Source organism: Pan paniscus, chromosome 8 (genome assembly GCF_029289425.2).
Source record: "Pan paniscus chromosome 8, NHGRI_mPanPan1-v2.0_pri, whole genome shotgun sequence".
Taxonomy (NCBI): Eukaryota; Metazoa; Chordata; class Mammalia; order Primates; family Hominidae; genus Pan; species Pan paniscus.
In genome coordinates this window covers 36,844,833-36,869,675 of record NC_073257.2, presented here as the reverse complement: position 1 = coordinate 36,869,675, position 24,843 = coordinate 36,844,833, and the positions used below count along the sequence as shown (strand labels likewise).

At 39.9% G+C, this 24,843-nt stretch overlaps 1 protein-coding gene and 1 pseudogene across 4 annotated transcripts in view; both read right to left on the bottom strand.

Moving 5' to 3' along the window:
* The window catches only part of KIAA1217 (KIAA1217 ortholog), a 508,152-nt gene that overhangs the window by 380,093 nt on the left and 103,216 nt on the right, over positions 1-24,843 (bottom strand). The window lies entirely within an intron of this gene.
* Positions 9,741-12,264, bottom strand: LOC100988605 (nucleoporin NUP35-like; annotated as a pseudogene).

The window sequence follows — 24,843 nt, the reverse complement described above, 5'->3', positions numbered from 1 at the left end:
TTCCATGGCTAGCAGAGAGCTGCACTTACATAACGCAATCAACCACTGCTATCAGATATAGCGTGTTTATGAAAAGTATCCCTTAAAGCTTTTTGAATACTAATAAATTATCTTCCAAAATAGTAACTTAGGGAGCTTAGGTGTTTTTTCGTTTTTTTAATTTTCTTTTTGTTGTTGTTTACTGTTTTATAAGTGTGGAATACTTTATGTCCTATAAATTGCTCAGGGTCAGAGGCACTTTATATGGGTTGCCATGGAAACCAGATGATGACCCAGACTGGGAGAGGAGCTCATCTTTGTCTACGAGAAGCACCCTTTTCCTTGGAAGGGTCCTGGTAACCTAGGATGCCTGAGGGCTGTGCAGACCCTGGCACAGCAAACATTGGACAAGTTAAATACTCTGCAGAATTTGATGGACTTGCTGATTGAATACAACCATCTTTTCCAGATCTACACTTCATTCATTAATTCATCATGAATTTTTAATTTATTGGATAACTATTAGGTATTCAGTTATGGCAGGGAACAAAACGAATTCCCTATCCTCACAGAGATAGCCTTCTGGTGGTGAAGACAATGGTAAACAATGAGTGATCAATGCAGTGAAGAAAGATAAAGCAGAATATATGCTAGAGACTGATGGCGGTCTTATTCAGAGGGTGGGTGGGAGGGTGACTGGGGGTAAGAAAGCCGTTGGGACTAGAATGGAGAGAATGAGAATTGAGTGATGGAGCATGGGTCAGCAAGAACGGGCATGGGCCAAACCATTGAGGCCTCAAAAACTTTTATGCCAAGTGTGATGAGAAGCAATGGTACATTTACTGGCATCCTTAAAGTTCTGAGCTTTAATGCTCCAGGCAATTTAAAGATAGCAGATAAATAATAAATGAAGATCAACATTGGGCACAGCACAAACATTTGACATGTTGAAGACTTTTGAAAATGTTATTGTATCTCATGTTTCTGAAGGGTTAACTATGCTCATTATATCAATTGCGCTTCCTGCCTGGTTCTCCAGGTCCCACTGGCTGGCAGCTAGAGTCTTGTGAATTATGCACTTGAATGACCCTGTGCTCTGCCAGCACCTAGATCGTGTGCTTGGCAAGCACACCTAAGAGTGAACTTAAGCACACCTTCAGAGCCACTGCTTGATGATCCAGATGAAAAATGGCCTCTTTAGATTATGGAGTTTCCTTTGCTTAAGAAAAGAAAAATAATTTCTCCAGGAAGTGAGAGGTAAAGTGCTCTGCTATGTAGGACAGCCTTTGAGGCTAATGTGTGTGAACACTGATAATGTCAGTGGCCGGAGAGAACCGAGGCTGGCTTCAGTGAACAGAGGAAACAGGGACAGCCTGTCTTCTGCTTCTGGGGAGTGTCAGGAAATCCTTTGATATATTGGCCAGTCTGCTCGTTCTTCCCACTTCACTTTATCATACAGAAAAGGACCCAATTTTTAAATAATCAGCCATTCAACTGGTCACGTTTCTTTTAAGAAAAATGTAGGTGTCCCATGTAGGGAGAGAATGGTCCACACCCCCACTGTTTCACAAAGGTCTCCATAGCACAGAGGAGATGTTCTGCTGGATTTCAGCTTCTGCTTAAGAGTTTTCTTTGGACAGAGGCCATGCTGTAGTCAAACTCAGGACTGAATCCCAGTTCATCTGTTTTCTAATTGTGCATGCTTAGACAAGTTACTACTTTCATGGAGCCTCAGTTTTTCTTGTCTGAAAAAATATTCCCTCCTTATAAGTAAGCTTTAGGATTAAAAATTATACACCTATACCTCTATGACCTGACATCTAGAGGCGCTTAATTGATGGTCATAATTTTTATCATTGTGATGAATAATTCAAATCTTATAATTTTTAGGTCCTTGTGTCACATACCCCTAGCAATCCCCAGGATTCAAGTTCAGTAATATCTGGAGAGTGAAGAATCTGCCAGAATTAGAATCCTTATGTTCTATCCATTAACAGAGGTCATGGTTCATATGTTGGAAACCTAACCCCCAGTGCAATACTGTTGGGTGGTGGGGCCTCATGAGGGATGTTTTCGTGAGGGCTCTGCTCTCATGGATGGGTAACGTTATCTCAGGATTGGGTTTGTTATAAAATTGAGTTTGGCTCCCATCTTGAGGTTTCTTGCACTCACTTGCTCCTTCCACCACTGGATGACATAACATGAAGGACTTTGCCAGATGCCAACCCCTTGATCTTGGACTTCCCAGCCTCTAGAATTATGAGCCAATAAATTTCTCTGTGGCATACCATTACAGCAGCACAAAACAGACTAAGACATGCCTGTATTGTTCTAAATGATCACTAGAAAACATTGAGTTTGTGTGAGGGAGGGGAGTAGTGTCAGTGAGGAAAGAGTTTTGTTCATGAATATAAACATAATAATGGAAGGCTACTGAGTTCATCACAGTTGTCCAAGTTGGGTAAAGGTGGAAAAACACTTAGCTCTCAGAAGCGAGAGGGCCTGGGACTGTCCCTCTACAAGATAATCACCCCTTGACTGCTAGAAAGGGACAGGAGGCCTTTCCATCTTGGGCTCTAGTTTGCACATGTTGTAGAGAACTACAGGAAAGATAAAGACATCCTGAGTTTGTGCTGTTACCAACAAACGACTTCACCAATGCTATGACACCTTTGAATCCTACAATATTGTGAGAGGACAAATATAGGGCATTGGTTTGCTTCATATTTTTGTAACATCTAAAGTAACACACACACACACACACACACGCACATACACACCAAACCTTTCTAATATTTCTAAGTGTTATTTTGTTATTCAGTGCTTTTTATCAGAAAGATGAAAGGAATTTGCAAAAGGAGAGAACCTAAAACAAAGACTAGAGAAGTCCAAGCAGAAAGGAATCTTACCAGTTGACTGTCATTCAATATATTTTTTTAAAAAGTAAGTGTGTTTCCTGTTTTTTAATCATTCAGAAAATGTATTTTCCTTTTAAAAAGAGATTATGTGAAACCTAAAGCTGTATGCTTAATTTTTAACTTATTCACTGCCATCCCTTTCCAAAGCAGCTTTCTTCTCCAGCTATCAGCACCTGAAATGTGTTTCTTCTGATCAAAATTATTCTTTTTTTAAAAAAATGATTAATTTTTTTGTTGTTGATACATAATAGCTGTACATAGTTTTATAGCACATGTGATAATCTGATACATCCATATAATCAAATCAGGGTAATTGGGATGTCCATTACCTTAAATATTTATGTTTTCTATATGCTAGGAACATCTGAATTATGCCCTTCTAGCTTTTTAAAACTTTTTAATTTTTTAATTTGAGACTGAGTCAGGCTGGAAGTGAAGTGGCATGATCTCAGTTCACTGCAACCTCCACTTCCCAGGCTCAAGTGATTCTTGTGCCTCAGCCTCCCAAGTAACTGGAATTACAGGTATGCCCCATTACGCCTAGTTAATTGTTGTATTTTTAGTAGAGATGGGGTTTCACTTTGTTGGTCAGGCTCGTCTTGAACTCCTTACCTCAAGTGATCCACCCGCCTTGACCTGCCAAAGTGCTGGGATTACAGGAGTAAGCCACCACGACTGGCCCCTATTTTGAAATATACAATTGATAATGTTGACTATTGTCACCCTACTGATCTATTGAACACCAGATCTTATTTTTTTATCTAAGTGTATATTTGTACCCGTTAATCAACAACCGAGATTATTCTTAACATGAATTTCAGTGCATTTTCTTTTAATCTAGTTTTCAACAGCCACAGGAAATGCCTTCCTAGGTTGTACGCCCACTCAGAAACAATCTCACAGGTGATTTCTTTATTAAGGTGATTTATTTATCAAGGAAGGAGGAAATGAGGGTGGTGTTTTTTTTTCAATCACTCAGTTTTATTAAAAAGTATCCTTGAAATTTTAAAAACAATTTGTCCAAATGTCTAAAAAGTCCTTTGAAGCTGCAGAAAAATGACTTTCAAAAAACAAGTTTTTAATCCTTTTCTCTCTTGACTCTTAAAAAATTGGAGGTGGGGAGGAGGATGGAGCGTGGAAGAAGAAAGGCAACTGAGTCTACAGCACCAAGGGTGTGTCTTGAGTCTTGCTTTTTATAAACTGTCTTGTCACCTTGGCCACTGATAAAAGCCAGCAAAGTTCACCCAAAGATAAATCAAATGCCTGAAGACCTCTCTTGCTAAAGGTTCAGCAAACTGCTTTTTTTCTGCTCTAGTTAGGAGATTGGATAGTTTGAACTCAGTGTTCAAAACATGAAATAGTTTCATTTGTTTAATTTTTCCAGTTATGGCCTTCAACCATGCCCTGTCAAATACCATTTTCTTGTTCCTTAATGATACCTGAGCAAGATCCTATAAACTTCTGGTCACTTGGAGTTACAAAAAGTCTGGGCCAGTTTAAAACTCGAATTTTGTATCCAGCTTAAATCTAATCTCTTTTTCTCTGGTGCAGGCTGGGCGATGGCTCAGGGTATACCCCATGGGTACAGAAAATGTTCTGCTTCTGGGTCCTCCACCTCCACCTCCATTCAAAATCTTGCTCCTTGGTGGGTCTGGGTTAGTGGAGAGGGATTAGGCGAATCCTCTCTGGGTGGTTTTCGTTTTCTGTTTTTTGCATCTTGCACTAACACTGACACATTCCTAGCATCTCTTGTGTGACAGCCATCCACATGTGGATCTTGGGTGCCAGACCAGGGTGCGGACAGTTCCTGGAGGTGAGAGGTCATGCTCCTATTCAACTTCTTCCATTCCCAGCAATACTCTTCCACCCTTACAGATACAAGTGGATCCTCTAAGAAACTTGGGAGCCTTGTGGGCTGGTGGAGAACTCTCAAGATGGCACCAGCCCGTCTATGGTCTATGTAGGAATCACCGCCATCCTTGCCATTCCATGCAGTGTAAGTACAGTTGGCTTCCTGGCCACTTCTCTTTGCTTTACTCTGCCATTTTTCTCTTATTCGCTTTTCCCCAGGTTAACAAAGCTGAGGAACTGAACTATTTGTTTGCTCCCTAAGCAGACATCTGCCCAGCCAAAGAGGTACCAGTCTTCCACTTTTGCCAGCACTCTTCTCTTCAATGCAATCTTCCCTTGGCTTCAAGAAGGGGAAGGCACCCTTCCTGTCTCCAGGGGAGAGTATCCCCTGTCACAATGAGCATGGCATCCATTGAGTGGTCCCAAATAGTTCAGAAATATTATTCTCTCTTCTTCTTTTCTTCCTGGGGCACAACTGGTTCTGATAGCAGGGCCTTTCCACCTAGAATCCCTGAGGGGGGTGTCTGCTCCCAATTGTTGGGGGTTATCTTAATTACGTGGGATACACAAGTCTCTTTGTTCTCAGATTTCACCCCTACTTGCCAATTCCAAGGGAACAGAAAATAGGTCCATTTAATATTCTTTTCCACTACTATCTAAGTGTCTCCTGAAACTCACATCCATCAAACTACAAGCTTTTTCAGACTGACCTATTCATTCATCCATTTAACAAATATTTATTGAGTGCCCACTCTACACCAAGAACTATTCCAGACTGGAGATGTGGCAGTAACCAGGATAGATGGGGTTACCTCTCTCAGACAGCTTACACTCTATTGGAGGCGAACTCTTGAAACAGGTACACCAGTAGATGATTTTAGATAGGGCTACCAAGATAGTAAAATAGGGTGTGGTAGAGAATGCCTGTAGGGGAGAGGATGTCACTTAAGATTAGTGGCTAGAGAAGGCTAATCTGAAAATGTGATCCTTGAACTGAACCTAAGTGATTCCCAGGCAGGGCAAGTACAAATGTCCTGGGGCGAAAGCCTGTTCATCTTGTTCAAGTAATTAAACGATAAGCAACTGGGTGGCTTTCCTATTCTCATCTTAGAAGTTCAGTCTCCCAAGAGGTTGTCCCCTGTCCTTAGCTCACTCTAGGCTAGTACAGGAGATGAAGAGTTCACTGTTCATTCCATTGCTAGTCTACTCTATGTATGGTAGGCCACTGCAGCTGTCTCTTTAGACTTAGAAATTTATTTTTTATTTAATTAAACTAATTAATTTTAGAGACAGGGTCTCACTATGTTGCCCCGGCTGGACTCAAACTTCTGGGCAACATAGTGAGTGATCCTTCCAGCTCAGGCTCCCAAGTAGCTGGGACTACAGGTATGTGTCACTGTGCCTCACTTAGAGATTTTAGACAGGAGGAAGCCTTTTTCACCCATCTATTTGGGCCATGTGCCTGGGAGTGTCTTTATTAGAAGGCTATTGTAGTTCTGGCCAAATTGCCACCCATGCAAACATCAGCCACTAGGTAATGGGAGAATGAAGCTGGAAGGCTTTCCAAGCCTAATACCTTCCTAATGTGGTTTACAGATGAATTCACTTGCATATGTAAAATATGTGTACTACACTTTAAAGCATCATGCAAATAACAGTATGTTATTGTGAGGCGTACTTACTAAAGTATGAATAATGAACGGAAAAGAAATAAGCTTCAAGAAAACTCTAGGGTGCCATTTCTCCAGTTGGTTTATTACTTTAAAACAAGGGAAACTCATTGGAAAATTGTCCATTTTGTAAAACAAAATCACCTTCATAACTTTCATGCCTGAAATGGCATATTTCTTAATGGCAATTAAGATATATGAATGAAGAGATGGAATTTGAGAGTTGAGAGACATCCTTGAGGCCATTAATGACAATAGTCTCATTTTACAGATGAGATAACAGATGGGCAAAAAGGTTAACCAGCATTCCAAAGACACAGAGCATTTTTGATTGTCAGAATTGAACTTGAATCAAAATCTCTTTACTAGCAGTCTACTAGTCTTGCCACTGCATTGCAGTACCTCTAAAAAGTTTTACGTGATATACATTATATCGAAGGCTGGGGCCAACTGTGTTCTTAGCACTGTTGGAAGGGAAGTGTGGTAGGCAGCCTCCAAGAGGGTCCCCAGTGATGCCTGCTTCCTGACACTCCCCTTCTACATTGTTCCAGAGTTGGTCTGTATGACCAACAGAATATAACAGAAGTGATTTTTTCCCATGTCATTTCCAAGATGGATTGTAAAAGACTGTGGCTGCCATATTGGTCTTTTTCTCTTGGATCATGTCCTCAGGGGAAAGCTAGCTGCTATGTCATGAAATTGCTCAGGCAGCCTTTGGAAAGGCCCACACAGCAAGGAAGTGAGACACTCAGCCAACAGCCAGCAAGAAACTGAGTCTTGCCCACAATCACATAAGAGAGCTTGGAAACAGATCTTTTAGCCTCACACACCTATAGCCCTAGCCAAAAGCTTGACTGCAATCTCACAAGAGATCCTGAGCTTGAACCACCCAGCTAGGCTGCTCCCAGATTCCTAACATCCAGAAACTGTGAGATAATAAAAATTTATGATTCATGTTGCTATTCTGGTGGGCAACTTTTTGTGCAGAACAGATAACTAATATAGGCATTGTGCTTTAATTCCTTGAAATCATCCTAGGTACCATGTGATGGGCTGCATTACTTAGTGACAATGCTACCTTCTCACTCCTTGCACAGAGGAGAGACAGGCACCTGCTTGCTCCAGGGCCTGCCTGAGCTCAGGCTCTGCCACAGGGATGAAGAGGTTGGAGAATGTTTCTGCCAAATGCCAACAACGCCTCCTCAAGGACGATTCATGGAGGCTGTTAGCCTGTGCTCAACTTCCCTTGGCAAAACTGCAACAAAGGCATGGCAGCAGTTTGATGTTCACAGAGAGGAGTGAATACAAAGCATGACTTTAGGCAGACTTCCTTTAAACATGCACAGTCTCCTGCTGCTGTCTTATGCTTTCGGAGGACTGGAAATTTCCAGAGGCTGTTCTTTCCCTGCCCTGTTACAAGTTTATTCTGGATTCTGTAGAAAGGATTTTTGAAAGTACCTTTGAACCCAAATTTGATGTTTTCTTAACCAGTTCCAGGGCTGTGGACACTTCAAAATACTTGCAGTTTAGGGAGTGGGATTTATTTGTGCTGGTGTGCTTTGGGTCTAGAAAGCATCACTGAGCACCTCAGATATACCTCCTTTGTTTTTCTGCTAGACTGCATCTGTTTCCTTCTTCATTGTTAAGTTTGAGCTCATCAGATTCATAAAGCTTTTCTAAAGTGATTCTATCTAGCTCGTATCATTTCTTATCCATCTACTTTGAACCATTGTGCCTCATTCAGGAGAAGAGCTGAGCTTGGTTCTACATTCCTCTTGTCTCTATGGGTGTCCTTCCTGGTTCCCAACATTGAATCTCAAAGATAACGGACAATCAAAGCTTTAACAGTGGAGGCTTAATCAATGTCACCAAATAATGCCAGTGCCTGAGAGGCTGGTGTGGTAAGGAAGGGGTTGAATAATGGTAACAACGTCAACTCAACCTAGACTTGAACTTTCTTTATTGCGACTTTGAGTATTGTGTTCTCAACTTATATCTTTATAACTTTATATCTTTATACCTTCTCAACTTTCCTGTGAAAGTTGTTTCCTGGAAAGTAAAACAAAACAAAACAAAACAAAATCCATGATCCATTGTCACATAGTTGGAGACACAGGGACAGAAAAGTCTTGTGTGTGTTAATAGTGTATTTCAGGACGTAGAGCCCAGCGTTCACAAAGTCAGAGGTGAAGGTTGGACCAGATCATCTAAAAGGCAAGACTAATGATGACATCACAGGGGATGCTGAAAGGCTCTCTTGCTATTCTGTCTCTCCTTCCCACAATGCCTGAAACCCACCATTACCATGAATGCCTGTACATTAGAATTACTGTCTTTTGAAATGTGGATGGTCTTAGAAGTGTTAACTTGCTCTCTGTTCTTAACATTTTATGGCGAAGGAGTTTCCCAGAACATGTTTCCCCAAGGCTCTGAGAGCATAATAGTTAAATGGAATAGAAGGAGATAAGACCCAGCTAAATTTAAACCACAAGACTTCTCCTGAGTATAGCTGTTTCTTTAGGGAGGTAGGGCTGCTCACTCACTCCTTACAAGGACTTGATGTCTGAGGTGAGGTTATTTGCTTTTTGAAAAGTTTACAGGTAGGAAACTAAAAGTCAAGCACTCACAGAAAGTACAAATAGAATAGCTGAATTTTCAAATAAGAATTTATAGACTTGTAGGGGCCTAGTCATTAATGCTATTAAATTCAAACACTTTGGGGAATACCACTTTGGTATTTCAATTTTAGCCACAGCAAAGTCAGGAAGTGCAAAAGTTGAAGTTCTCAGGGCAAGAGTAATTCATCCCTGTTACACATTTTTGACAGAATCCTTACAAGTCCTAGAAATTTGTGTCTCTAATATACTCAATTTATTCAGCTGCTTTTGCAAAAGAGGACAGCACAGTTAGCTCCTTCTGGGCAATATGGTCACATTTTCAGCCTCATTATAGGACTCTTGGCATTTAGTTTGAAAGGCCGAGAGGAAAATCCATTTGTAGAACTTCTTTAGAGAGATAGGAGCCAAAACAGAACAGGGAAACTATTGTTTTACTGTTCTCTATGGAAACACAGCATTCAAGTTTGAAGTAACAAGGTTTTTTTCCAGTTGAAAATTGAAATTAAGAAAAAAATACCATTCATATAGCATCCAAAACTTGAAATACTTAAGGATAAACTTCACAAAAGATGTGTACTATATGTACACCGAGAGTATAAAACATGGCTTAAAAAGTTAAAGAAGTCCTAAATAAATGGAGAGATATATGCCACATTCTTAGGTTGGAAAAATTAATATTGCTAAAATATCATTTTTGCCTAAATTGATGTATTCCTATAAACATTCCAGAAGGCTTTTTTTTTGTAGAAATTGACAAGATATTATTAAATGCTTGTTAAATGATATCAAAATGCTCATTAATTGGAGAGAATCTAGAATAGCCACAACGATTTTGAAAAAGAAGAGCAAAGTTAGAGAACTAACACTAACTGATGTCATGCCTTATGCATTTATCGTAATCCAGACAGCATGGAATTAACAGAGAAAAGATGGGCAAATAGATCAATGGGACAGACTAGAGAATCCAGAAACATACCCACACTAATATTATATAGACAACTGATTTTTGACAAAGGTACAAAGGCAATTCTATGGGGAAAAAATAAGCTTTTCAACAAGTAGTTCTAGAACAATTAGATATCAAAGAAGGAAACAAACTTCAATGGGTATCTTGCACCAGATAAAAACTCTATATATATCATAGACCTAAATATGCATCATAGACACTGTATATATCATAGAACTAAATGTAAAACCTAAAACTTCAAAACTATTTTTTTTTTTTTTTTTTGAGACGGAGTCTAGCTCTGTCGCCCAGGCTGGAGTGCAGTGGCGTGATCTCAGCTCACTGCAAGCTCTGCCTCCTGGATTCACACCATTCTCCTGCCTCAGCCTCCTGAGCAGCTGGGACTACAGGGGTCTGCCAGCCCGCCGAGCTAATTTTTTTGCATTTTTTTTTGAGACGGGGTTTCACCGTGTTAGCCAGGATGGTCTTGATCTCCTGACCTCATGATCTGCCCGCCTCGGCCTCCCAAAGTGCTGGGATTACAGGCATGAGTCACCGCCCCCAGCCTTCAAAACTGTTAAAACAAATCCTAGGTATATTTTTATACACTTATTTTTCTTAAGTGAATCCTAGGAGTGGAATTGCTGGATCCTATGTGTTTAAGTTTTTAAGAAACTACCAAACTGTTGTGCAAAGTGTCCCATTTTATATTCTTTTTAAAATAATTGACAATGTTTATTATGAAGAAACTGCAGTAGTAGGTTTTTTTAAAAGAATGCTGATTTTTGAATACACCAAGAGAACACTCTGTGACAGGACATATACAAACAAGGATAATTATAATATTAAATACTATCTAAATTAAAACACCATAATTCAAATTGCTAATTATAACCTTTGTGTCTTGGTAGAAATAACTATAGTCCCCTTTCATGAAATTCACCCCCACCTTCTCATGAAGACTATGAAGTCTCACCAGAATTTCAGTTACTTAATTTACAATAATCAATGCTGAGTTTTCTGTGTTGAAGCATGCACTGTTACAGAAAGCACAAAATTCTATTTACAGGGATTTTTAGTTTTCTTTAAAATGTATCTCAAGCATCTTTTAAAGTGCGAGCTACAAATAGGCTGTATCTTTAATGAAAAAGGCTTCTTCCTAAAAGAAGTATAACTGTCCAATACTGCAGGAACAGTTATATAACTAACCGAAGGAACCAGCAGCACTCTGCTAACTCTGTTTTAGTGTAACAACCTCCTCCTTGGTCTTCTACTACCGGCCAGACATGTACTCCATTGCTTTGGATACAAGATTTTCATCTGTCAGAAATAACCTGATAATCACTAGTAGAATCTTTGTATGCTGTAGCAAGAGGTCTCATGGCAGAAATCCTAGGAGTACTTTCAGGTTGTGCTAGTGTACCTAAAGTTTTGATTGGTGGTGTAAAGGCAAAAGATGGAGATGATAAAGCACGTCTGTCAGTGCTTCCCATTACAGTTTAGTCAATACAGGGTTTTACACCAATCATGATGAATTCTCTAAAAATCCTCCCATCTTTGGTTAAGGCTTTCCGAGCCTGCAGTTTAGACTGATAATGAATATACATTCAATTTCCTGTGTTAGACATCATGTGTTTTAAGATATTCCCATACTGTGCAAATTGTAATAATATGTAGGAAGCAGAGGCTTGAGAAAACCCAAACACAGTCAAAGAATCTCCTTGAGTATAAAAAGGATCCAACCGGGAAGGAGAAAATGTCATCTTTCATGACTGATCGACATTTGCTGGACTAAACGTACTTTGCCCTGTTCCAGGAGTAGATGTAACTCCAGTAAGAGGACTCTGCATCATGAAATGTTTGGCTGTCTTCTTGAAGTTAAAGGTGTTGATCCAAATCCCAGGCTAGAAATGTCATCATATATACTTCTAACTTGTGGAGCGCCACTTTTATCTTTATGAGCTAGTACAACTGGTTGTGGTGGTGACCCACCTGCAAGTAAAGGTGATCTCATTTCCACTACTCCTACTGAAGGGCCACTAATTGATCGAGATTGTGGAGTCACCAGGGCTGGCAAATTCCGCATTCAAAATCCAGGTAAGAACTGGGCATTAACTCCTGGCTTTGGAGATGAAGCCAGCATCATTGGTTCAGATCCTAATGCAGGCACCTGGAGTTCCATGGCAAAGGCTGCCATTGCATCAGGAACTTCTATTTTATATTCTTAGAAATATCATATGAGAGTACCAGTTGCTCTACTTCATCACCAACACTTGGTATAATCAGTCTTTTTAATTTTAGCTATACTGAGAGTTATAATCTCATTAATTTGCATTCCCTTACTGAACAATTATGTTGAAAATTTTTTTCGTGTGCTAATTTGCCATCCTTGTATCTTCTCTCAGATATATCTTTACAAATCCCAGGTATACTACAAGAAAACAGGGGAGAAAATCTTTGTGACCTTGGGTCAAGGAAAGATTTCCTAGATATGATGCCAAAACCAAAATCCATAAAAGAACAAATTGACTTCATCAAAATGTAAAACTTCTGCTCTCTAAAAGACACTGTTAAGAGAACAAGAAGACAAGCCAGAGACTGGGGGAAGTTCTTTGCAAAACACACATCTGATAAAGGACTTGTATCTAGAATATAGAAAGAGCTTTCAAATTTCAACAGTAAGAAAATAAACAACCCAATAAAGAAGTATGCAAGGGATTTCTATGGATACATCTGAAAGATAAAAGGATGGCAAATTAGCACACAAAAAATATTCAACAAAATTGTTCATTAAGGGCATGCAAATTAATGAGACTGTAGTTCTTAGAATGGCTAAAATTAAAAAGACTAATCATACCAAAGTCTGGTAAGGAAGTGGAATAACTGGTAATTTCATATGCTATCGCTAAGAATGTGAAATGGACAAGCACTTTGGGCAACAGTTTTGTAATTTATTAAAAACTGAAACGCGTACTTACTATATGATCCAGCAATTCCACTCCTAGGATTTATTCAAGAAAAATGAGTGTTTAAAAGTGTACTTAAGATGTGCTTTAATCAGGTATGTTAAGACATGCAGACACAGAAATGACTGTTGTGAAGGAAGTTGTTTTACTCACAGTTCCCTAGAAATGGGAGGCATGACACTCAAAGAGGCCATATGAGCAAGCACAAGGTCAGTCCTGAGTAAGAAGAGCCAGGGGAAAACATGAGCCTTTATGTGGTTTCTGCAGGAAGGAATGTGTGAGGCAGGATAAGAAGAATAAATGAGCTTAGGACTGGCTAGTTTGAATAGTTTCAGCCGGCTCTAGGGTGTACAGATTGCCCCTAGTTTTCTGGTACTCAGCCCTGGGGTGATTAGGGAAGGTGGATAGTGGCCCAGAGTGTAAGAGTCTGATCAAAGAGGCAGTGGGGGATTCCAGGCTCTGGACTGGTTAGTTTATGTATAAAAGTGATGTTGGCAGGTGAGTCTTGTTACCTTTAGGAACTGGCTTACCTTGGGAGAGGCAATGTCTCTAAGATCAGCAAGGTTTCAAATGTCAAAATATCAGAAACACATGGTTAATACAGAATTCTATCTCTATATAGAAACTCTATGTGAATGTTCATATTGGCTTTATCTGCAATAGCCCCAAACTGGGAACAAACCAAATATACGTCAACAGTTAAATGGATAAACAGATCATGGCATATCCAAACAATAGGCTACTACTCAACAGTAAAAAGAAATGAATTATTGATACACGCAAAAATGTAGATGAATCTCAAAATAATTATGCTGGTTGAAAAAGGGAGACAAAAATGGAGTAAGTATGATACCATTTACTCTAGAAAATGCAAGCTGATTTCTAGTGACAGAACACAGATCAGTTGATGGCCTGGTGATGAGGTATGATGGAGAAAAACATTAAAAATGGGTGATGGACTTGTCATTATTTTGATTGTGGTGATAGTTTCATGGTATATACATACGTTGAGGTTTATCAAATGGGAAAATTTAAATGAGTGCCGTTACGAAAGGTATAAATGTGTGCATTTATACTTCAAATAAGCTATTTAAAACAACTTCTTGTCAAGGGAATATTTTATTTCCCAGTCTCTGAAGTTATCTAATCAGAATAGAGAAAACTCTTAGCTCAACTTCAGGTCACAGAGTGGCCCAAATGATCCCCAGAGACAGTTGCAAACCTAAGATTTTTTTTTTTTTATTCCAAGTCAGAGTCTCACTGTGTCACCAGGTTAGAGTGTAGTGGCTTGATCTTGGCTCACTGCAACTTCCATCTCCCATGTTCAAGCAATTCTCCCTGCCTCAGCCTCCTGAGTAGCTGGGATTACAGGTGCCTGCCACTGAGCCCAGCTAATTTTTGTATTTTTTAGTAGAGACAGGGTTTCATCATGTTGGCCAGGCTGGTCTTGAACTCCTGACCTCAGGTGATTCGCCCACCTCGGCCTCCTAAAGTGCTGGGATTATAGGCATCAGCCACTGCACCCGGCCCCCGACATTTTTTGAAAAGCAAATTGGACTCAAAATTAGTAATCTTGGGTCTTGGTTCCAGCTATGCCATTGATTTGCTGTGTCATTTTAGGCAAATCATTCAATTCCTCCAGACCTCAGTTTTCTTGTGTATAATATGAATATGTGGAACTTAGATGTTCTCTAAGTACTTGTCATTTCTCAACTGTGGATCCAGCACCACTAACTAGGGTTCTGTGGATCTATCCAAGTTGCCCAACTCAGAGAGTTTCAGATAACCCCTGATCCTATCTCCAGTTATGGACAGCCATTTGTCAAGGGCAAAAAGGAAGACTAGGAAAGGAGGCAGGAGCAGGTTAACAGGAGTTGTTTGGGAGTGCACTAAGTGTTTAAAAAAAATTATTGTGGTAAAATACATATACCGTAACATTTATCATCGTAATCATTTTTAAGTGTACAGTGCAGTGCCTTAAGTACTTTCACACTCATCTGCAACCATCGCCATCACCTATCTCCAGAACTCTTTTTATCTTGCAACACTGGAACTCTGTATGCATTAAACGCTAACTCCCCATTCCCTTTTCCCCAGACACCTGGCTACCACTCCTCTACTTTCCTTTTTTTTTTTTTTGACATGGAGTCTCACTCTGTTGCCCGGGCTGGAGTGCAGTGGCGAAATCTTGGCTCACTGCAACCTTTGCCTCCCAGGTGAAAGCAATTCTCCTGCCTCAAGGAGTATTCTCTATTCTGATTAGACAACTTCAGAGACTGGGAAATAAAATATTCCCCAAGTAGCTGGGACTACAGGCACACACAATCGTGCCCAGCTAATTTTTGTATTTTTTAGTAGAGACAGGATTTCACCATGTTGGCCAGGAAGGTCTCGAACTCCTGACCTAAGGTGATCCACTTGCCTCAGCCTCCCAAAGTGCTGGGATTATAGGTGTGAGTCACTGTGCTCGGCCTCTCCTCTCTACTTTCTATCTCTATGAATTTGGCTACTCCAGGTGCTTCAGGTATGCAGCATCACACAATGCACTAAGTGCTTTTATATTATCTTATTTAATCCTTCCATTAAGTCAGGAAGTAGGAATTATCCTCTTCATTATTATTTTTATTTTTATTTTTATTTTCTTGTAGATAGAGTCTCATTCTGTCAGCCAGGCTGGAGTGCAGTGGCCTGATCACAGCTCACTGCAGCCTCAAAATCCTAGGCTCAAGCAATCCTCATACCTCAGCCTCCTGAGAAGCTGGGACACAGGCATGTGTCACCACGTCTGGCTACTTTTTTTAAAAAATTATTTTTTGTAGAGACACAGTCTTACTCTGTTGCCCAGGTTGGTCTTGAACTCCTGGGCTCAAGTGATCCTCCTGCCTCACCCTCCCAAAGTGCTGAGATTACAGGCATAAGCCCGGGGGAATTATCTTTTTAAAAAATACCAAAAAGATGAACAAACTAAGGCTTTGATGGGAAGCTGTATATCATGCAACTAAGAGTCACTGGCCCAGGAGTGACACATGGGTTAACTGCTTCCAAAGCCCTGAAACTTCCATTACTGTAATTCAATAACAATGCATTTAATGAGAAAGCAGTGATCTAGCAAAGAGATAACAAAAGTTTGAGAACAATATACAGGTCAGTGGAATTCATTCAACTCTCAGCCTTGACTGGATTATAATAGGCTGCTTAAAACCTTAGTAGCTCGGTCTCCGGCTCTCTATAAATTATGTGTATGTGTACATTAGTAAGAACAAAGTTACACAAGGTACCTTCTTAAAACTAAGGTGAAATAAAAATGAGTTAGATCAAATGTGTAAAGCTCCAAGTGCCTTCTGAAAGACATATGGTACCATGTAACCACAGAACATGTTTTTATTACTTCCAATGTTTAGAGTTAAATGTCTCTCGAAAACACAGAATAAGATTCCAGACAGACATAACCACAAGTGGTGTTCTTACCCTCAAAAGTATAAACTAACCCTTCCCGGCTGCTGTCTCAGCTGTTGGTGAATCCTAGGGTGTAGGAATTTGCAACCCTTAATGTTATATGAAGAGTTATTTGCTTCCAAGACCAGCTGTAGCCAATCAACCCAGGAGCGAAACAGACAGCCCCACAGTCAGACTTCATGGTAAAAAGGAGTGAAGTCCTGTGATGGGCAAACTGACCTAAGGCTAGTAGTTCATGAATTTGACAGTAGGCGCTAAAGCTGGAGAACAGAGGATTTGCACCCAGCAGGCACTGTTCTGAATAGGTTCTTCTTGTAGACTTTCTAGGATTTTGTTGCATACAAGACTGTTATTACATTTATTCTTAACTTCAGAATGAGTGGATTTTGTTGCTCTTCTATATTAGTCATTTAAGACCTATGTATTCCTGATTAAAGCAAGCATTCCACCATATCTAGGAGCAGATTGTTTTTAGTAAGAAAAAAGTTCAACCTTAGAGTTTTCCTTGTATAGTGAAAGATTTAGTGTTGCTTTTAAAATAAATCAGCACAATCTTTCTTTACAAAGAGTTTTTTTTTTTAAGGGAATAGAAAGTACAAGATAGTAAAGTTTATTTACGTGTTAGACAATGGATAGAAAAGATGTAATATGTTCTGCCCTATTTAGTCCAAGGAGAGAATTACTGGATATAGAGGGAGATTTAGAAATCTCACAGAAGTAACATAATCTCTGCTTTGTGAAGACCATCATCACACTTAAAGCCACTGCCTGTTTCTGTGTACTTCATGCACAAAGAGATAAAATGCTATTTCACAAAATAAGAATATTTTGTAATTCATTAACTTTCAGTTTGGACACATGACAAATATTTTACATACTGATTCACACGGAAAGGTTTTTAAAAGGCTAAGTACTTAGCCAGTAAATGAGAAGGAAAGGAAATGGAGATAAAACAGGCGCTCATTCTGTATCTGTGGATATTTACTACAATAAGAACATTTTATTTTTATAGCACATTGCTACCATTTGCAATCTGGGCATTTACAGCAAATGTAGACTAGTCAAACCAGAGTTTAAAATACATAAAACTACATCAGGAAAAAATCATATGCTCGCTGCATGAATACTAAATGCTGAGCTACAGAAAAAGAGAGAGGTTATTGCCCATATCTAAGAACCAAAGCATTCTTAAGATAGTGGAGGCTGAAAAGAAGGAGAGAGCCATGCAGGGAGGGAGGGAGCGGGGAAGGGAGGAAGGAAAACTAGAATGTTAGGTCTGACCTATGGTCACAAAACTTAACTACTCCAGTTAACAACAAGAAACTTACCTTTGGATATTCAAACATGAAACTTAAATGGTTGGGAAGAGTACAGATAGAGCATAGAAAGGATTTGGAATTAGATGAGATTCATATCATAGCTTTGCCACTAACCAGCTGTGTGATCTTGGGTAAACCACTCATCCCATCTGGCCCTCAGTTCTCTAACCTGTAAAATGAGAGGATTGGTTAAATCCTCCCCCTAAGTCTATGTAGCTGTAAAAGGCTATGATTCTCTAATAAAGTAACACAAAGAGCCAGTGGTGCATCTAGCAAGGGGCCTTCCGTGGTACCACTCAGCAAAATTCAGGGAGGGATTTCAGCAGGGAAGAAGGCGGCCGTACTGTTTCTTGAGCTAAGAGAGCATTCTCTCTCCAGAGAGACCTCAAGTCCTTCTGAATTCTTACGCATCAACTCTGAAGCACACACACACCTAGAGTACATTAATTCTTACAACGCCGTGTATGATGTGGCTGGAACATCCTTCCTCCAGCGCCTGTCATAGAACCTTGAACCATGCCCGATGCATACTAGATACTCAGTGAATGAACTCCAGGAAAATCTCTCCTCTAGTCAGATTCTATACCTGCCCAGCATAAGTGCCCATGGGTTAGTTTCTTAGTCTCTTAAATCCTCAGTCTCCTTATCCTTAATCATGAATGTTGCTAACTCTAAATTTTTAAAATAAAGATTCAATGAGATAAAATATGTGAAATTCAGTCCAAGCAGCCCAACTATTGTGAAATGAAGCATGTGATGTCTGGCTTTAATATGTTCTTCCCCCACCCTCTACAACCAAAAAGTAAATGAACAACAGGAGAAGCGCACATTCCTATACTTACTTGCAGCAATTGGCTCAGATGCGCCTCCTGCCCCTGACTCTACTATCCTTCCCTGCTCAGCTCCTAGCACACCTGGCCTCTGTTCCTCCAGCTTTGTCTCCCAGAACGGGAGTCAGATTTCAGCTTCTCTAGCCCCCTAAGTCTCACTCTCAGGCATATCCTACTCCTGGCCACTTAGGATAACATTCCCTTCCATTTCAGGTGTGAACTGGAATTTTCCAGAATGACAGCCAGGAGCATGCTGCCTCAGTACCCCCTGGGGAAAGATAACTAACCCTCTTCAGTTCCAGTGATCAAGACTGTCATGGGAAAATTATGCTTTTAATGAACTTCAGCTCTATCAGATAATTCAGCTACCGAGAAGGAAGCCACACAGAAGCTAGAGATGGTGGGAGGAGGGGAGATTCCTAATGAGGACTTCAGGGATCCCAGATGCAGCCATGCCTGATGCTGATGTGTCCTTGGCTATTTTACTGCATATCCAGTTGATTATCTATAAACTCCTACCCTAAGCCAATTTATTTTGATTTCTGTCCTGACAAGTGAGAGCTCTAATACTTACACTCTATCAGGACAATTGAAAGAATAGAAGAAGAGAGGGAGGGAATGGTAGGCTTGGAAATCAGGACTCCTCCAGGATGGCTTCAAAACAAACCCTTCTGCTCCTGCAGACCTTCTCTGGTCTGGCCCATACTCCACAGTGAGACAGAATCAGACTAGTCTCTGGAGGTATGAAGGTAAGATGATCATTCTCTTAAACGGATTCTCAATGATGGTTCTCTTTTTAAATATGGTCACACTGGTTGACAAGGTCTTACTGCCTTCTAACAAGCCAGGCACAGTGGCTCATGCCTGTAATCCCAGCGCTTTGGGAGGCTGAGGTGGGTGGATCATGAAGTCAGGAGTTCAAGACCAGCCTGGCCAACATGGTGAAACCCCATCTCTACTAAAAATACAAAATTATCCAGGCATGGTGGCGTGCACCTGTATTTCCAGCTACTCGGAAGGCTGAGGCAGGAGAATCACTTGAACCCAGGAGACAGAGGTTGCAGTGAGCTGAGATCGCGCCATTGCACTCCAGGCTGGGCAACAAAAGTTTAACTCCATCTCAAAAATAGAAAAAGAAAAAAGAAAAATACAGAATATCTCTTAGTTCTGTTTTAAGCTTTATTGTTTTTCCTTTCACATCTGGCTCAATTTTACATGATTTTATTGTCTTCTGGTTCTTATTGCTCCTTTTGTTTTTTAAAAAAACTTCCTATATAATAGTTGCACTTATTTTGGGGGTATTGTGACATTTTGATATATGTATACAATGTGTAATGATTAAATCAGGGTAACTGGGATATGCGTCACCTCAAATATTTATCTCTTTTGTGTTGAGAACATCACAAATATTTCTTGTAGCTATTTTGAAATATAAATTATTTGCTATAACTTCTCTTCTGTACTATTGAGTACTAGATCTTATTCCTTCTAGCTAAGTGTATTTGTGTACTCCTTAACTTCCCTTCATCCTTCTCCCATTTTTAGTTTTATTTAAAATAAAAATTTGTCTATTTTTTTTTCTTATTTCTAGCCACTTCAGATGCACACACACAACATCTGATGCCTGTTTATGAACAAGCTGCCTCTATTTTCTTACATTAAAAAAAAATAGGGCCAGGCATGGAGGCTCATGACTGTAATCCCAACACTTTTGGAGGCCGAGGTGGGCAGATCCCTCGAGGTCAGGAGTTCGAGACCAGCCTGGTCAACATGGGTGAAACTCGTCTCTACTAAAAGTACAAAAAAAAATTAGTCGGGCATGGTGGCAAACACCTGTAATCCCTGCTACTTGGGAGGCTGAGGCAGGAGAATTGCTTAAACCCAGGAGGCAGAGGTTGCAGTTAGCAGAGATTGTGTGACTGCATTCCAGCCTGGGTGACAGAGTGAGACTCTGCCTTTAAAAAGACAAAAAACAAAAAACAAAAAACCATTCTTGAGGAGGAAAAAAATTGTTGTTTATATTATACTCTTCTATAAACTGTCAGTTCTATCAAATAATTCATATATTTCTGTAAAATTCAGGAAACTTTAACTGTGATTCCATAGGGAATGGGATGTCAGGCAGTAAGCAGAGGTCAGGCCAACAGCAAGATTCTCACCTCAACACAGAATGAGCTTATCTGTTGTCAACAAAAAGTAAAAAACTCACAGAAGTTTCCATATCATTTTAAGATATGTAACATGGATTAAGATCTGAGGATCAGGAATGAATATTGTATAGAAACAGAAACATATATTCAGATTAAAAAATAATATACATCTATCTTTCCCCAAAACAATTCATGATGTGTGTTAGTCCATTTTGCATTGCTATAAAGGAATACTTGAGACTGGGTAATTTGTAAAAAAACAGAGGGCTTATTTGGGTCATAGTTCTGCAAGCTGTACAAGCATGGCACCAGCATCTGTGAGGCTTCTGATGAGGCCTCAGGAAGCTTACAATCAAGGCAGAAGGCACAGGGGAAGCCGGCATATCACTTGATGAGAGAGGGAGCAAGAAGAGAGTGAGGAGGCAGTGTCAAGCTCCCTTAAACAACCAACTCTTGCGGGAACTTACAGCGAGAACTCAATCAATCATTACCATGGGAATAGCGCCAAACTATTCATGAGGGATCCACTCCCATGACCCAGTCACCTCCCACCAGGCCCCACCTCCAACCCTGGGGATTACATTTCAACATGAGATTTGGAGGGAACAAACATTCATACCATATCAATAAGTAAATGGAAAAAAAAACACTAAGCTTAACTTTAGTTTTTTTTTTAGCTTTACAAAACTGTATCTTTCTATTTACATGTAAAAGATGAGCATCAGAAGTAGCAATTCTTCTACATAATACTACATAAGTGTTCTATAAAACTCGGTTCGATTTGTGCAAGAAAAATTTTAAATCTATTCATAGTAATGAATGCAGTAGTTAAGAATGCAAAATAGTTTCAGTAATTTAAAACCAAGAAAAAAAAGTCTCCTTTAGGGATAAATATCCATATATGGCTTTTATTCAAAGGCAACTTATTTTTAGAAAACAGGAGAAAAAACCTTTTGCCTCTTTTGGACTTATACGCTCAAAAGTGACCATACTTAAAACAATATTCTAACCTTATATTTTAAAAAGCAGTGGTTTGGTAATACATGCACTAAGTGTAATAGCTTTTATTTTGAATCTTGCAAAGTACATAATTGAAAATGCGAATCTAGACACAGAGTAGAAAGTTCATTTTTCTTTTCTTTTCTTTTCTTTTTTTTTTTTTGAGACAGAGTATCACTTTGTTGCCCAGGCTGGAGTGCAGTGGCATGGTCTTGGGTTACTGCAACCTCTGCCTCCCAGGTTCAAGCCATTCTCCTGCATCAGTGTCCTGAGTAGTTGGGATTACAGGCACGTGCCACCACACCTGGCTAATTTAATGGAGACTGGGTTTCGTCATGTTGGCCAGGCTGGTCTCAAACCCCTGACCTCAGATGATCCGCCCGCCTCGGCCTCCCAAAGTGTTGGGATTACAGGCATGAGCCACTGTGCCTGGCCAAAAGTTCATTTTTCAAATAACTAATGATTTTACTCAGCACACATTTCTGACATTGTGGCTATTTTACCACAATTTAGACATAGCACATCTGTTGGACAATGTACTCTCTAAAACTCAGATATATTAACTGGCCTCTTCAAAGAATTCTCAAAGTGGTGCGTTCAAGGTTAGGAAAAGCTCTCTAAACATTGACAATATAGATCACTTTAAAAGAGGTTTTCTTTTCTATGAAACAAAATGTGTTTAGGGAAATAAAGACAATCTACTCTTCACTCTCCCTTGTCCCCACTGAACTGCAAAAATAAAAATATTACATTTTCAAACTGTCAAAAGAAAATAAGAAGACTTCTTTGATGTCTGCAATGAAAACATGGTAGAAAAGAGCAATGTGTTCTGTATTTATCAACCAGCAGAAGCTATTACCCAAACCATTCTAGATTCACAGAGAAAGGGTAATTAAAACTGCAAATCCTGGGGCCTCACCAAATCATTTGAATTTTGAACTGGAATCAGAATCTCTGGGAACTTTTTTTTTTTTTTTTAACAAAACAAAAACATGTTCCTTAAGTGATTCTTAGGAACATGGAAATGTGCGAGTAACACATTTTGATGTTGAAGATACGAGCAACGCTCAAACCTCTCTGGAAGGACCAAATATTTTCCAAGACACTTTCTCTTTGACTTTCTCTTCCTCTCCTGTTTTGTGACTGCTTTGTCTCTCCATCTTTGGGAGATGGGGTAGAGGGACATTTGGGAGGTGGAAAGGTGGATTATCCTAGCCTGTCTCCTTCCATCAGCACAGCAGACAAAGGCTGGGCCTATTGCATTCTCCTTGGACATTTCTTTTTTCTTTTTTTTTTCTTTTTGAGACAGGGTCTCTCTGTGTCATTTCGGCTGGTGTGCAGTGGTGCAACCACCGCTCACTGCAGCCTTGACCTTCTGGGCTCAAGTGATCCTCCCACCTCCATCTCCTGAGCTGGGACTGCAGGTGTGTTCCACCATACCTGGCTAACTTTTGTATTTTTTGTAGAGCTGGGGTTTCGTCATGTTGCCCAGGCTGGCTTGCTGGACATTTCGATCAGGGTCTTAACAAATGCTTGATGATAATTAAATTGTGTCCAATTAAGGACTCAGTTTCTCTGCAGATCAAATTGATGGCTCTGGTGCCTGGATTCTCTTCCAGATATTAAATAGTAAAAATAACTTTATCAAGAGACTATTTCTTCATATGCTTCATATAACTTAAAAACTTAGAATGGGCAACTTCTGAAGTTTCTTCAGGTGACCAAATGCTTTGAGGGAAACTAAAAAAATACAAAGAAAAGCATGCAGGGAGATTATTTATGTAACCCTTTTGTATCTTTCTGAGCAAATGTGATTAATTCAATATGAAACGGTTGATCCTTACTACAAGTAGGTTCTTTTTTCCCTTTTATCAGGTACATGTAAAGTTTCTTACAAAGCCAAAAAAGAAATTATTTGGCTGGTTACTCAGCGTGATGGTTGATATTGAGTGTCAACTTGATTGGATTGAAGGATGCAAAGTATTGTTCCTGAGTGTGTCTGTGAGTGTTGCCAAAGGAGATTAACAGTTGAGTCAATGGACTTGGGAGAGGCAGAACCACCCTCAATCTGGATGGGCACATCTAATCAGCTGGCAGCATGGCTAGAATAAAGCAGGCAGAAGAGAGTAGAAGGACTTGATTGTTGAGTCTTCTGGCCTTCATCTTTCTTCCGTGCTCAATGCTTCCTGCCCTCAAACATCAGACTCCAAGTTTTTCAGCTTTTGGACTCTTGGACTTAACACGAGTGGTTTGCCAGGGGCTCTCGGGCCTTCGGCCACAGACAGAAGGCTGCATTGTTGGCTTCCCTACTTTTGAGGTTTTGGGACTCAGACTGGCTTCTCTGCTCCTCAGCTTGGAGATGGCCGGTTATGGGACTTCACCTTGTGATCATGTGAGTCAATACTCCGTAACAAACTCCCCTTCATATATACATCTATCCTATTAGTTCTGTCCCTCTAGAGAACCCTGACTGATACGCTCAGTAAACACTTATTTTCTGGCTTTGCCTTTCTTGAAGTTTGATTTATATGATTCTTTGACAACAATTAACTGCCAGACTAGCTCTTGTAAGAGGTCCATATGCACAGGTGTGTACAATACTTAGTTATAATTTAAGCTTCTGCCTAATCTCCAATAATCAACACCTGGATGTGTTTGTGAGCAAAGCCTCCAAGTCAGAGTGAAACAGACAATAAGGAACAGAACAAATTGTCCTTGACCAGATTGCTTAAAATTGTTATCCCGATTTTTGAGCAATTCAAGACCTGTTTGTGTGACCGCGGGAAATGGGTCAGAAGAATAACAAGTATGAACCACAGAGGAGGTGTCTTATAAGAGCTGGCCCCTGCCAAGGAAGACTTTGTTTGCATTCTTCTCTCTATGCAACCCTGAAACAGGACCTTTAAGAATTTCAATCTCATCCTAAATCAAATTCCAAAGTATTCTTTGATCTATAATGAAAACCCAAATAAGATGATAATCATTAACTCAAATAAATGCCCTGTTTACAAAACCATTGTGACCATTTGGCAGTTGTAAATAACCCTTTGTCTAGGATTGGAAAACTGGACAGAGAAGCAGGATATACAAATTATCAAGAATGTGAGGGGAGGGAGAAAGGTGGGGCTAACAAGAGAAAAG